The following is an 11268-nucleotide window of genomic DNA, read 5'->3' as shown; positions in this document are numbered from 1 at the left end:
GGAGACGTGGCAGAAATACCCACTCATTTTATGTGTAAGTAATAAAAAGAGTTTTCCTACTGACTTTTCTATTTCATGCTAACGATTTAACTGGAACAGGTCTAGTGGGCAGCTTGTGTTCCATCAGGACTGATCCTGTCTAGGGGACACAGTCTGGGGCACTCAGGGGAGGTGACCAGGATGCAGAGACTGGCTGGGAAGTCTCATGTCCTGACTTCTAGCTTCTCCGGTCTTGCCTCTTCTACAATGACACCGGTCACTCCTTCTCAGAGTGTCTGTCCTCCTTGTCTATTGCTTAGTAAAGAGAGCAGGCACTCAGCCTTCTCTGTGGGTAGAGTCCCACGTAATCTGGTAGAATTTATAGTGTGTTTGGTCTGTCTCTCAAAAGCAAGTTCTAGAATATTCTAGTTCTTTTAGAACATTTGAAAATCTGAAGCTTTAAAACACACACACACACATTGGAGATACGCATGTGGCCATCACCATTTCTATTTCCGTGCTTTCAAATTCACCTAGAAAACGTTTCCTTCCTTCCCACCCCCGCCACCCATTGCCACACACCCAAGCACTTCTCATCTCCCAAGGGACCACTTGAATACCACAAAACCAGACCCTGTCCGGTTGGGGAGATTTGCTCTGTCCTCCTAACTGCTGTATCACCTCAGACCCTTGTACATGTGAAACAAGTGTGACTTCCTTTCATCATAGTAGGAACCATCGTGTAGTGTGTACATATGTGTACTTGATTCTGAATCATGCTTGTACCTGTGTGGCTCATCTCCTGCTTAGGGGGGATGGCAATACCTAACTCCATTTCCCAGGAAAGAAAAGTGAGGTTAAAACTGCAAGGGGACGTAGTGGAAAGATCATGAGAACTTGGTTGGAATCCGAGTTTATTAGTTGGGCCTCCGCGGCATCCTCTATAACATGGGGCTGATGACACAGACCTGCCGGAATTGTCATGCACAGTAGAGATGGAATTTGCCAAGTGCCTGCCTGGCCCACAGCAGGGGCTCATTAGATAGGAACTCTTATCATGAGGAATGTGAAGCAGCACATTCACGGACGCACAGCCAGGAACTGTGGGCACAGGGATGCAGACTCAGGTCCCTTGAGGCTCCGAAACCCAGAACCTGTCTCATTCCTCTCTGTGTCCCTACAACACCTGGGCCAAGGCCAGGCTTTTCATATAGATTTGGGGAATGCAGGTGGGCACTGAGCTGAATCCTGTGAACAGTGATTTTCAAAGCAATGATGCCCTCGGCAGGAGTTTGTCTCCTGCCCAAATGCAGCCCGTGTGTATTTGGGGGTAAGGAACCTGGGCAGGTGATGAAAACCAGCTGAGAGAAATAGTTTCCAGCTTGAATTTTGTTCCTTTAGTTTACTACCCGATAGCCGAGTCTCTGAAAACATCATGTTTTCTACCTTGCCTCTTGAGCCCCATGTTTCCCTCAGGTCCTCAGTCTATCCAATCGATCTCTGAAGGCCTAGACCAGGGAGAGTTTGGGTGTTGGGGGTGGGACTGCGGGGGAGGAGAAGACAAGTACCGTCCTATGCCTCCAGGGAGATGGAAGCTGCAGAGAACTTCAAACCTGAGCACGAGCAGCAGAAAGAAGTGTCAGCACCAGAATTTGCTCGCCATCTGGAAGAAAGTCTGTTTCTGGGGAAGCATGCTTTCACTCTAGACTTACTCTAGGTCTATAACTTGTTCTAGATTTTGTAACAAGAGGCTGCAAGGCAGAGTGGTTAATAACACTGGCTCAGGAGCCAGACCGGCTGGGTTTGAATCTTCCTAACTATTTAATCTAGGGCAAGGAACAGAAATTCCCTGGGCCTTCATCTGCTCACCTCTGTCGTGAGAATAAGGCCCTGTGATAGGGTGGCTGTTAGGAAGAATAAATAAATAAATAAGTATCCATAAATACATGGAAAGGTGCCTGGTACATAGGAGGGTTTGCTCTTTTTATGCAGCAAGTCAAGCTGTAGAAATCACCTAGTCCACCTCCTCCTCCAGGTCGGGGAGGAACAGAAACCAAGGGATGTAAGTGAGTTCCTACTTAGTGCTAGCAACTTCACATCTCGAATTTCATGGGGGAAACCCCAGGAAAACACGTCCTGGTTTTAATTTAGAAAATATGGAAGGAAGTGGTTGATTTGCCATTGGAACTTGTCTCAGATGTTAAGCCAGGCCCAGGAGGCAGGTCAGCGTCTTGGTTAATGACCCAGGCTCTGGGATCATCGACTTGGCTTAAAACCTTGACTCTCCCACTTACTAGCCATGCAATTTACCTACTAAGCTGTCTTCACCCATAAGATGCAAATAATCACTGTATCTATTTCTTACAGGGTTTGTTTTCCAAAAGAGGATTACATGGGTTACTGTGTGTAATGTTATGCAATCAAGAATTGCTTGTCCGCCATCATTGTATTTTCTAATTCACCAATCACAATAACATCATTTCCTTCAGGTGACCATGTTGTGAAGTTATAGTTGTTACTGTTATGTCCTAATTTTAATTATAACTGAGGCAAATACCGCTGGATAACATAATAGAGTCAGTATGTTTGAGTTTAGTTTATGCACATTCTGAAACCTTTCACTGGATGTTAAAGGATAGGTTAAGAAAGAGCAAGTTCTTATGTTGTTACTGAAGAAATGGTAAAAAACACCTGAACTTACTAATATGTCTGGCAAATCAAGTAGCCTGGACTTACAACTATTTAATCACTTATACTGACTGCTTAGCTTTAGAGGTTATTTTGTAATTATCACTGTTAATAAGTTTATTAGATAAAATTTTAACACCCAGATTAACCATTAATCAGAACAATATTAGCCAGATTTCTTCCTTAATGATAGAAAGTCAAAATTGATTTAACTTTTTTTTTTTACATTCTCCTATCTTGACTTCATTGTAGGTTGAACATTCATTTCATTTTCTAAGGCTCTTTTTACTTAGAAAATAGGGTGGGAACAATGTATAATTGTATAACAGTGATATGAAGACAGCTTATCAATGTTTGCTTTTTATTTTTATTTTTATTTTTAAAATATATTTTATTGATTTTTTACAGAGGGGAAGGGAGAGAGATAGAGAGTTAGAAACATCGATGAGAGAGAAACATCGACCAGCTGCCTCCTGCACACCTCCTACTGGGGATGTGCCCGCAACCAAGGTACATGCCCTTGACTGGAGTCAAACCTGGGACCTTTCGGTCCACAGGCCGACACTCTATCCACTGAGCCAAACCAGTTAGGGCAATGTTTGCTTTTTAAAAATAATATATTTTTTATCTTTTCAATTCCAGTTGACATATAATATATTAGTTTCAGGTATACAACATAGTGACTAGCCATTATATAACTTACAAAAGGATCACTCTAATAAGTCTAGTACCCACCTAACACCATACACAGTTAGTACAAAATTATTGACTATATTCTCTGTGCTGTACTTTATGTCCATGTGACTATTTTTATAATTGCCAATTTGTACAAAAGTCTGCTTTTCATTTTTTATAATAGAGTATATTCTAAAACCTATAAATAAAAACTAAATAATATGAAGGCTACAACTAGAGATTGTTTTTAAAGTTTCTTATCTTCAAAAGTCTCATTTCTGTAGAGTGTCATTTTATAAAGCACACAGGAAATAAAAACATCCATGGTCGTGGCTACGGAATGAATATAAAATAACTTTGAAGCCTGAGTTCACCCCTTAAGTTGTGTTTGTGTCACTCTTGTCATTAAAGCATGAGGAGAACGGGCCGTGCTAGGGGTGCTGCTATTTTCCCTGAGGAAAGAGTGAAGACAGGGAGTATATAACCTGGAGTCCCTTTACCCAAGCTACTGAATTATTCCCACTATGAGGGCTGAGGCATGGGGACAGACTGTATTCTTGTTCTAACTAGCCTGGCACTTAGGCTTTTTTACCTTTTCCAGTACTGTGACACAGTCTGCATACATAACTGGACATTTATCAAACATCCAGGCAACCTGACTACCCCTTGAAGGACTCACCTAACCAGGCCATCTGCCATTCATTGTCCAGACCACTGCCCATGACCAGAGCTCCTGGTACCCATCCTCAAGACCAGCGGTCGCCAGCTGGTGGTCCGCAGACCACTGGTGGTCCGTGAGGTCCGAAAGGTTGGCGACCACTGCTCTAGGCCACCTGGCATCCCTCATCCAGACTGACTGACATCTGACTGATCACTGCCCTGGACCAATCTCAGGCTAATAAATGCAGGACTGATTATTCTCAAGAATGCACTTTTTACAGTAAAAACTCGACTTCTCTTTCTTCTTTGGAACATCTGGGTTTTTGCCTAGCTGTGTTCTCAGTCTACAAACTCTAAGACCCTTGAATAAATCTTTATCATTTATTTCTAACCACACCTCAAGTTCATAATTCATTTAATGTTCCCTAGATAAAGCCCATGGAAAAAGAGAAGAAAATTTCACTTGATTGCATGAATGCTTTTAATTAAGAGATAGGAAATATCAATAGTTTACCCAAACTGATATCTTTTTTCTTCCTTTCTTCTTTCCTTCTTTCCTTCCTTCCTTCCTTCCTTCCTTCCTTCCTTCCTTCCTTCCTTCCTTCCTTCCTTCCTCTCTGTCTCTGTCTCTCTTTCATCATTAATCAATTTTGCTGTGTGTGGGTTTTTTTAAATTATTTTATTGTTATGTTGGACTAGAGGCCCAATGTACGAAATTTGTGCAAGAGTAGGTCTTCCTTCCCCTGGCTGCTGGCACTGGCTTCCCTCTAGCACCCGGGACCCGGGTTTCCCTCCGGCCGCCAGTAGCACCTGGGACTTGGGCTTCCCTCCAGCTGCTGGCAGGCACCCAGGACCCGGGAAGCCACAGGTTCGTCTGGAAGGTTGTCTGGAAGGACGTCCGGTCTAATTAGCACATTACGCTTTTAGTATTATAGATAACATGTCAGTACCCCTAACTTATTTGGTCTGAAATGCTGGTTACCACTGCCACTGTTTCCAGGAACAGGAGCCCAGGAGTAGTGGCCTCAGGGGATAACATGAGGCTGTAAGGAGGTGCAGATGTAAAGAGAAAATGTTCCAGGAAGCGAGTCCCAGGCTTGCCCAGTCATCAGAAATTGGAATCAAAGTGTATGGAAGAGGGGAATCAGCAGGTGAGGGGTCCCGGGGCGATAGCTCATGCTGTTCACACTTAGGATCCACTCGGCCAAGGACTGACCAGAAGGTATCACAAAAAGACTGGGAAGCGACAAGGTTCTTTGTAAAGCCAGATAACTTATCGGCCCTGAGGTAGAAAAGAGGCTGGTAAGAATGTGTAATAGACTCAAGCAGCTGTCTGAGCTGCCATAATGTTCAGCCTCACTGGTTTATGTTGTCTAGGTCAAACAAAGCAATAGCTATGTTCCTCATGATCATGTCCTCTGAATGTGTGCACGTGCACACACACATACACACACACACATGCAGAGCGGTAACTTGTCTTTTTTCTCTAAAGAGACTTGATTTGCTATACCTAGTAAACTTGGAAAAGGGAACTGTCTATAGATATATATAGAAGGCTAAGTGACTGACCATCCGTCTGTTGACCAACTGACCAGCCTGTACATATGACGCGCACTGGCAATTTAAAAATAAACGTTGACTCGTGCATGCGCGATCCATATAAAGCTCTCGCTGGAACCAACTGCATGTGTGGTTTAGATCTGTCATTGTCGATCGTGAATTTGGTTGACACTTCTATTATAGAGAAAGGGCGAATAGTGATATTAAAATATTTCTTCTAATTAATTTCCTTTCAATATGCATGAATCCGTGCACCAAGCCACTAGTTTTAATATGAAAATCAACTTTTTAAGAACTCTTTATTCTTAGCAATTACATAACAAAACTACTCTAATTGTTTCTAGTTGTGAAAATCAAGTTAATGGAAGTTGGCTGAAAGGCAGCACTTGATGGTAGATGGTAAGTCCCACCATCTATATATATAAATGCCTAAGCAACTGTTTGACCGCTCGACCAGTCGACTGGTAGCTATGATGCGCACTGACCACTAGGGTGCAGACGCTCAACACAGGAGCTGCCCCCTTGTGGTCAGTGTGCTCCCACGGTGGGAGCGCTGCTCAGCTGACCAAGGGGTGCCAGATGCCAGGCTCACGGCTGCCTTTCCTGTGGACACTCCCCCTGTGCACCCCTCCCCCATCCAGACCGGGACCAGGATAGGGACCAGCATCGAAACTGACCAGGTGCGAGCCCTTGGCCGCTTCTTGGTCATGAGCGCATCAGTATCACCCTAGGACGGGCGTGCGGAGAGTGGCAGTGAGCCTACCAAGTGGTGGCGGTGGCAGGCGCAGTGGGGCCAGGACGAGAGGGAGTGGCGCGGCACCCAGCCTGGGCTCGGGCTCCTCCCCAGCCGCCTGCCACTCCGTGCACTACTACATCCATCCCTTGGGGGATGTAGGACTGCTGTTTTCCACCGATCCCCATAGGCTGAGGGACCCCAATGGTGCACGAATCCATGCACTGGGCCTCTAATAGATAATAAAACTGCACTAAACTTTTTCATCCTTATCAACACAGTCTAAAGATTTATATGCTTAAATGTGTGTACTCTGTTTCCCCAATGAGATGTAAAAGCAGGGTCCTGGTTTTATTTTTTTTTTTCCTCAAAAAAGCACCCCTCTGCCACCACCCACCCAAACAAGCACTCCCCTGATAGCTGGCACATTTCTTTCCAGAATACTGGGTGGGGGAAAATTAGGTTTACAGCTGTTCATATGGAAAATAATAAAATAACGAATAAGCAATAATGCAAGAATGAACTCTATGTGTCACGCATTCACACATAGTGGTTGATGGGCTGACTCGACTTGAATTTCACCACGCTTGAGCCCAGAGATAACTGTTGGAGAAATGATTTCCTAAGCTTCTTAAAGAGTGTTGAACCCCAGTCACGGATCTATGTTTACGAACTCTCTGCCTAACAGTCTCTACTCCATGGCGAACGCTCTGTGAAGGATTCCAGTTGGCTGAGCCTCTGAGGCTGGAGACAGCACCAGGCCCCTCTTCAAGAGGATGTGGGAACATGCCTCTCACCACAAATTGTGTTGTTGGGGCAGGAGCAGGCTGCTGCCGACTGGGCCAGGGCACAGGCAGAAGGAGCAGGTGGCAGAGGCAGCAGGGTTGGCCCTGGTTGTGACAACCCCTGACCTGTGAGCGTGGAGATGGAATGGCAGGCAACCCCAGCGGCCAGCTCTGTGCTCTCAGGTGTAACGCAGGAAGGAGAAAACACCTGGCAGAGCTCAGCAGGGGGGTCTCTCTGGGAGCCATGTGCTCAGGGTTCCCTCAGGAAATGGCCTGAGAAAACCTCTGCAGATGTCCCTGCGTTACCATCATGCCCTGCGTGTTAGCTCAGGCACCTGCTCCTTTGACCCTTTCCCGGCTCCTTCTGGTTCTCTCTTCTGGAGTAGATTGAAATGAGAAAGCAAGATGGTTCAGCGAGTGGTTAGCTTAGATCAGCGGTTCTCAACCTGTGGGTTGCGACCCCTTTGGGGGTCGAATGACCCTTTCACAGGGGTCGCCTAAGATCATCAGAAAACACATATATAATTACATATTGTTTTTGTGATTAATCACTATGCTTTAATTATGTTCAATTTGTAACAATGAAAATACATCTGCATATCAGATATTTACATTACGATTCATAACAGTAGCAACACTACAGTTATGAAGTAGCAACGAAAATAATTTTATGGTTGGGGGTCACCACAACATGAGGAACTGTATTAAAGGGTCGCAGCATTAGGAAGGTTGAGAACCACTGGCTTAGATGGTGATGGCCCACCTTGCGCAGACTGCGTCACCTTGAACTCTCACGTGTACTGATCAGTTAGGCTTTTGTGTACACTCTGTCTTTAAAGACCAAGAGCTTGAAAGTCACCATCATTACACAAATTGTAGCCTTTTCTGCCTGGTTATCCCCACCAAATTGCTTTTGCACACAGTGTTGACTTTGATGGCTTATGCATAAATGGATGAGGAAGTTAATGTGACTTTGTATGTGTTTCTGGAGTTTGTTTTGCTATAAGTTTTTGGCTTCTTGATGCTGATGGAATGGTGACAGGATGTAGAGAGTACAGAACACCAAAACAGTCCTGAAACCACTTATTTTTGTTATTCTGTTTTTATATAATTTTCAGCAAATTTAGTTTATATTTGCTTAGGATATAATTCACTTACCCTGCATTAATTAAATATACCAAATTGGAGGAGAGTCATTTAGATTTTGACTAGTGAACATGGAGATAATTGAAAATTGTCTTCATCGATATCTTACTAATGACTTACTTGGATGTGAGGGTAATCTTTAACGTACACACGCCATAATATAAGTCCTGTCATTTTCCCTGTACTTCCAACTTTGTCACCTCAAAGAGATCTTAATTTCATCTACTATTTCTTGCACTTAGTCTATTTTCATAATATGAAGCAGCAAAAGAAAACTCACTTTGCTAAAAACATGACATTTGAAACAAAAATTTTTGATGGCAGAGAGATACTGTTTGACATGGAAAATAAAAATATTATGTTCCCTTTTTTTTCAGCACCCAAATCCCTCTGAACCCACATCAACACACACACACACACTCACACATACACCAGTCAGGGCAGCAAGTTCCGTCTGTCCTTGACGAGAAGTTAGAAACTGAAAGTGTATGGTCTGCATGGAGCAGGGTGGGGGCAGGGGTATGAGGCGCTGTGGGGTTTTCTAGAGACTTCCTTCCCAGCATGTGAAAAGTCCTGTGTGAGGAGAACAGCTTAGAAGAGGAAGACTCAACAAATGAATCAAGATAGGTGGCAGCTGGTTGTCAGTGCGGGATCCACAGTTGGACGTGAGGAAAGTAAAAACTGGACAGTAGAAATGGAGGATAATGGAAGATTCCACAAAGAGAGACGGATACTATTTTGGAAACTCACTCCACAGAATATGGTGATGTGAAACCCTCTCGCTAACTTCCTCCATTCCCACTCTACCTCTTCTCCTTTTACTCTCTGAAGATACTGCATTCAGTATTGAGTAATCAGGGTTAAAAACATAGTCACCTCACACCTCTGACCTCACTGTTTCTCCCCTGTAAGTCATAGCAACAAGACTCCACCATGAGACAAGCAAGTTTGCTCATCTCTCGCATCATGGCTCTTTACTGTGGGTTGCACCGTTTCTCATTAAAGTTGTGATGTTCAAAATTTCTAGCCTTTCGTGGTGTATATCCTGTTCTCAGCACCTAGCCTCCCTTTTCCCACGCCCCCTCACCTTTCCCAGGTGCGTGGCGGCTTCAGCTACTCTGGGTCTTCACTATCCACTCATTTCTTCTGAGGGTGCTGTGACTCCTAGCTCCGGTGTGTGGCACTTTGCCACTATCTAGTGTAAAGTCTGTGTTTTATTAAGATCACTTATTCCCAGGGTACAATGACCTCAACAGTCTGCCCCCCAAACATGTGCACTTGTATAGTTAGCAAAAAATTCTGGAGTTTGGTATTATACACTTACCAGGGGCCCAGTGCACGAATTTGTGCACCTTGAAAGGAACTGTGGGCCATGAGGCTGCTGTGGGCACAGGGGCAGTGGTTGTGAGCGGTAGCTCCAGCGCCAGCAGCAGGTGTGAGCAGGGCCGGCGCCGGCAGCAGGTGCAAGTGGCAGGCAGGACCGTGGTGCAGGAGCAAAGAATTTTCAGTAACCACCAGAGGCTCACCCCGATGACAGTGACCGGCGCCCCGCCTTGGTCTGGTGCCCCTGCTCACCTGCTCCACCATCCTGCTGAGGCTGATGCCCGCCATGTTCCACCCTCTGCCGCCTGCTGCTGATGCCGTATTCTGCACTGCCCCCCTGGGGGTCAGCACATGTCATAGTGACAGGTTGTTCTGGTTGTTCAGTTGTTCAGTTGTTTCACTGTTTGGTCTATTTGCATATTTGAATTTATTTATATAGGATTGCTAATTTTATTATTAGAGCTATTATTCACTTTTTAAAAATCTTCTCCCCAGGATATTTTTTTTACATTGATTTTTAAAAAGAGTGGAAGAGAGAGGGAAAGACAGAGAAATATCAATGTGAGAGAAATACATCGATTGGTTGCCTCCTGCATGTGCCCTGACCAGGGCCCAAGCTTGGGAGGAACCTGCAACCAAGGTATGTGCCTTTGACCAGAATTGAACCCAGGACCCTTCGGTCTGCAGGCCGATGCTCTATCCACTGAGCCAAACTGGCTAGGGCTGTTAATCACATTTCCAAACAAAATTTTATATACAGTATCTCATCGGGTTATCCCAAAGCCTAGTTATTTCTTATTTTGATAGAAGGCTAAACTAAGTGCAAGCATGTGGTAGGAAGGAGAATTGAACCTAGGTTTTCTGACTCTAAATTCTGTGTCAGTTATCCATAGAAATCATGCCTTTCTTTTTTTCTTGTATAGTTACTATTGTGAATTTAAAATCTTTTAATAGTTTCCCTCTGATCCAAAACATTTTCTGTTAACCCTAGTAATTGACCTTCTGTCTAAGAATCCCTAATCGCTGTAGGTGATGTGTTAACATTTTTGTTTTGCGCATGGAGGTGATCATAGCAGATCTGAGCTAAGCAAGAAAACAGAGCAAGAGCAGGGGACAGAGTGGGGCTCTAAGCCGAAACATCCGATTGACTTTGAAACATCACAGCCATCCTGGAAAGGGGAAACAAGTAAGAGAAGACAAACAATTCTGCTTGCTTTTTTGATGATTGGTCTATGGTTGCTGCAGGGGTGGGATATGTAAGCAGACAACTATTTGAAGTTTCTTTTCCCCTAAACTATCCACTGAGGCAGTGAGATGAGTCATTCAAATAGCATTTCAGAGGCCTAGTGCCCCATTCAGGTTCAGCCATTGTCACCCTCGGATGGTGTTTATTGTTCACCTGGCTTTAGCTTGGAACTCATTACCAGAGGGAGGCTGAGGGTGTGAACCAATATGACTCAGGAATGAGGCTATGATTTGGGAAGGCCCATGGCAAAAATGAGGTAGATGGCAATGCAGTCATATAAAATAAACTTTTCTGTCCAGATGATAGACAAGCAAAAAAAATAAAAATAAAAAAAAAATGTTCGCATCTATGGTTAATTCAAAGACTAGAATAAAAAACAAAACAAAACAAAACAAAACAAAACACAAAATCCCTTCCTGTTCTATAATTTTCTAAATACTAAATGGTTTTCTAAGAATAAAAATACCACAGGA

The 11268-nt window shown here is 44.1% G+C and overlaps 1 protein-coding gene across 2 annotated transcripts in view; it reads right to left on the bottom strand.

Moving 5' to 3' along the window:
• Positions 1–11268, bottom strand: part of FYB1 (FYN binding protein 1) — a 136197-nt gene that overhangs the window by 79610 nt on the left and 45319 nt on the right. The window lies entirely within an intron of this gene.

Source organism: Myotis yumanensis, unplaced genomic scaffold, assembly GCF_028538775.1.
Source record: "Myotis yumanensis isolate MYYU_CA2020_CCGP unplaced genomic scaffold, mMyoYum1.0.hap1 SCAF_4, whole genome shotgun sequence".
In the NCBI taxonomy this organism is placed as follows: Eukaryota; Metazoa; Chordata; class Mammalia; order Chiroptera; family Vespertilionidae; genus Myotis; species Myotis yumanensis.
The sequence above is the reverse complement of the archived record's forward strand: the minus strand, read 5'-3'. Positions and strand labels throughout refer to the sequence as shown.